A 3835-nucleotide genomic window follows, 5' to 3' on the forward strand; every position below is an offset into this window, starting at 1 on the left:
GGGCTGGCCTTAGTGACTTAACTCCATGGAATTGAGCATGACAGAGTAATGGCTCAGTTAGAAAGGCAATGCAGCTTCTGCCTGGTTCTCTCTGAGGACACTCATCTTTGGAACTCAGCTTTTATGTTATGAGGAAGCCCAGGTCATGTGAAAAACCATGTGTATGTGTTCTGGCCAATAGCCCTACTGAGGTCTCAGCTGACCGACATTATCAACTGTATCAGTTGCCAGGCATATGAGAGAAGTCTTCTAGAAGACTACTGCCCTAGTCCCATTTGACTTCAACTGCACAAGAGAACCCAAGTAAGAACCTCTTTTTTTTTTTTTTTGTATTTTTCTGAAGCTGGAAACGGGGAGTGACAGTCAGACAGACTCCCGCATGCGCCCGACCGGATCCACGTGGCACGCCCACCAGGGGGCGACGCTCTGCCCACCAGGGGGTGATGCTCTGCCCCTCCGGGCGTCGTTCTGTTGCGACCAGAGCCACTCCAGCACCTGGGGCAGAGGCCAAGGAGCCATCCCCAGTGCCTGGGCCATCTTTGCTCCAATGGAGCCTCGCTGCGGGAGGGGAAGAGAGAGACAGAGAGGAAGGAGAGGGGGAGGGGTGGAGAAGCATATGGGTGCTTCCCCTGTGTGCCCTGGCAGGGAATGGAACCTGGGACTTCTGCACGCCAGGCCGACGCTCTACCACTGAGCTAACCGGCCAGGGCTAGAACCTCTTAATTGAACCCAGCCAGCAACTAGAACCATGAGAAATAATACTAAGTGATTTATGCTATTTTACAACACAAATTTTGGGACAGTTTGGTTAGTAGCTGGAAAACTCAAACTTCTTTCTTGATTGCTCTTTATGCAGTTGCCATTCATTAATTCAATAAATATGTAGTTTACCTGGCTGAGTAGCTCAGTTGTTTAGAACATCATCTTAATATGCCAAGGTTGAGGGTTCAATCCCCAGTCAGGCCACATACAAGAGTCAACCAACAAATACATAAATAAGTGGAACAACAAACTGATGTTTTTCTCTCTCCTTCCCTCCCTTACTCTTTCTAAAATTTAAAAAATATATATATTTAAAATTTTAAAAACATATATATATTTAAATTTTAAAATATATATAAATATATATATAATTTAAAACATATATATATGTTGTTGCAGAGTGTCTTCCAATCGCCAGCTACAGAGCAAGCAGGGACTGGAATGGGTACCTCTGCCAGGCTTGCTTTCCCTCCCATCTTTGAAGCTGGCAGAATATTAGCCACTCTCCAGATGTGATCCTGGGAGGTTTAAATAAATAAATTTTAATAAATATTTATAGAGTAACATCTCTATGCCTTGCTACTCCCACCGTGTTCCTATTCCCTTCCTTAATGCCAGTGATTTTGTTCTGAGGCTCAAGAATGGAGTTGTCAATGTAAGAAAGGCCCAAACCTGTAGAAAATTTTTATGAGTTTATTTGAGCCAAACAGATGACAATTTCTGGGAAGCAAAATCTCAATGGATTGAGAAAATGCTCCAGAAGATAGCAGCTTTGCACCTTATTATACACAATACAATCAAGGGAGGAGGGCAAGCAATAGGGGTTTACAGGAAATTCACTGGTGATAGGTTAGGGAAGCAAAAGAAAGCAAAGTGGGGGAAATATCTGGGATCAGATAAAAAGTAAAATGGCCTGACCAGGTGGTGGCGCAGTGGATAGAGAGTCGGACTGAGATGCGGAGGACCCAGTTTTGAGACCCCAAGGTCCTAGCTTGAGCGTGGACTCATCTGGTTTGAGCAAAGCTCACCAGCGTGGACCCAAGGTCGCTGGCTTGAGCAAGGGGTTACTCAGTCTGCTGAAGGCCCCAAGGTCAAGGCACATATGAGAAAGCAATCAATGAACAACTAAGGTGTTGCAAGGAAAAACTGATGATTGATGCTTCTCATCTCTCTCCGTTCCTGTCTGTCTGTTCCTATCTATCCCTTTCTCTGACTCTGACTCTCTCTCTCTGTCTCTGTTAAAAAAAAAAAAAGTGAAATGAATAGACACATACTTCTTGTTCATAGGTGAGTATAGGATAACAACAGTTAACAATTAATACAATAACAATAACAATGAGTGGTTCTGTGGTCTCCTGCTCCCCTGGGGGATTGTGCCCTGAGGGGTCTGCGGAAAGGAAATTACTTGGACATTATAAAGGTATGTTGTTGGTAGATACAAAAGGATAAGAGATAGGGTTAGTTAAGGTAAAGATTGGCCTGACCAGGCGGTGGCGTTGGACTGGGATGCAGAGGACCCAGGTTCGAGACCCCAAGGTCACCTGCTTGAGCACAGGCTCATTTGGTTTGAGCAAAGCTCACAAGCTTAGACCCAAGGTCACTGGCTTGAGCAAGGGGTTACTTGGTCTGCTGTAGCCCCATGGTCAAGGCACATATGAGAAAGCAATCAATGAACAACTAAGGTGTTGCAACGTACAACGAAAAACTAATGACTGATGCTTCTCATCTCTCCGTTCCTGTCTGTCCCTGTATATCCCTCTCTCTGACTCTCTGTCTCTGTAAAAAAGATAAAAAAAGAAATAAATAAATAAAAAGGTAAAGATTGACCCTTGTCAAGTAGGATAGGCCTTGACCCAGTGGTTCAGTGGATAGAGTTCCGTCCCAGCTCATTGAAGTTGTAAATTTGATCTCAGTCAGGGCACTTACAAGAGAAATCATTGAGTGCACAACTAAATGGAACAACTGAGTGGAACAATGAGTTGATGCTTCTCTCTTTCAAATCAATGAAAAACTTAAAACAAAACAAAAAAAACTACCTGGTGGTGGCATAGTGAATAAGATTATCATCCAGGGATGCTGAGGTCCCAGGTTCAGAACCCCAAGGTCATTGACATGAGGGCAGGCTCACTGGCTTGAGTATAGCCATTAACATGATCCCAAGGTCAATGGCTTGAAGCCTAAGGTCGTTGGATTGAGTCCAAGGTTGCTGTCTTGAGCAAGAGGTCCTAGTTCAACTTGAGCCCCTCCCCCCCAGTGAAGGCACATATGAGAAGCAATCAGTGAACAACTAAAGTGATGCAGCCATGAGTTGATGCTTCTCATCTTTCTTCCTTCCTCTCTCTCTCTCTCTCTCTCTCTCTTTTTCTCTCATCCTGTCTCACAAAGAAAAAAAAGGAAGATACTGGGTAAGGACATGACTATATACCATGACTTGCTTTTAGTTAGGAAGTTCTGTATTTTTTTTTTTTTTATTGATTAGAGAGAGAGGAAGGGGGAGCAAGGGAGAGAGGGAGAGAGGGGAAAAAAAACCATCCATTTGTTGTGCCACTTAGTTATGCATTCATTGGTTAATACTTGTACGTGCCCTGACTGGAGATCAAACCTACCACCTTGGTGTATCAGAATAGCACACTAACAAACTGAGCTTGTTATAAAGTAGTTGTATGGCCAGTAGCCGCGGACACCATCACAGCTGCCTGGCCCATGCAGGTTCATATTTGATTCAGACAGATGGTAATGAAACAATGGAACCAAGAACTAGTGGGCCATTACCTTTAATCCTAGCTTGTACCTAGTGGGCAAGAAATACACACAGTGGGAAAACACTTCCCTTTCCATTCAGAGCTCCCAAAGCCACTGACTTATCCAAGTTTCCTAGAATCAAAGTTTTCTACCTCACTAGCCTTATTCACCTCTGTTCCCCATCTCCTTCTCTCTGCACAAACTGGCTTCTCCTTCAGCACTCTGCCATCTTGGCTGCTTCTCCTCTCCTCCACGTGGCCTTTCTCTGCTCTCCTGTAGCATGGGCTCCTCATAGAACATAATTACTCTTCCTCGGAACAACGTGATCTTT

The 3835-nt window shown here is 44.3% G+C and overlaps 1 non-coding gene across 1 annotated transcript; it reads right to left on the reverse strand.

The window, feature by feature from the left end:
• Positions 1–1150: 1150 nt before the first annotated feature.
• Positions 1151–1290, reverse strand: LOC136377938 (small nucleolar RNA SNORA7). Its single transcript, XR_010746540.1, has one exon. It is a non-coding gene; the product is annotated as a small nucleolar RNA SNORA7 (small nucleolar RNA).
• Between the last annotated feature and the right edge of the window lie 2545 nt (positions 1291–3835).

This window comes from Saccopteryx leptura, chromosome 6 (assembly GCF_036850995.1).
Source record: "Saccopteryx leptura isolate mSacLep1 chromosome 6, mSacLep1_pri_phased_curated, whole genome shotgun sequence".
In the NCBI taxonomy this organism is placed as follows: Eukaryota; Metazoa; Chordata; class Mammalia; order Chiroptera; family Emballonuridae; genus Saccopteryx; species Saccopteryx leptura.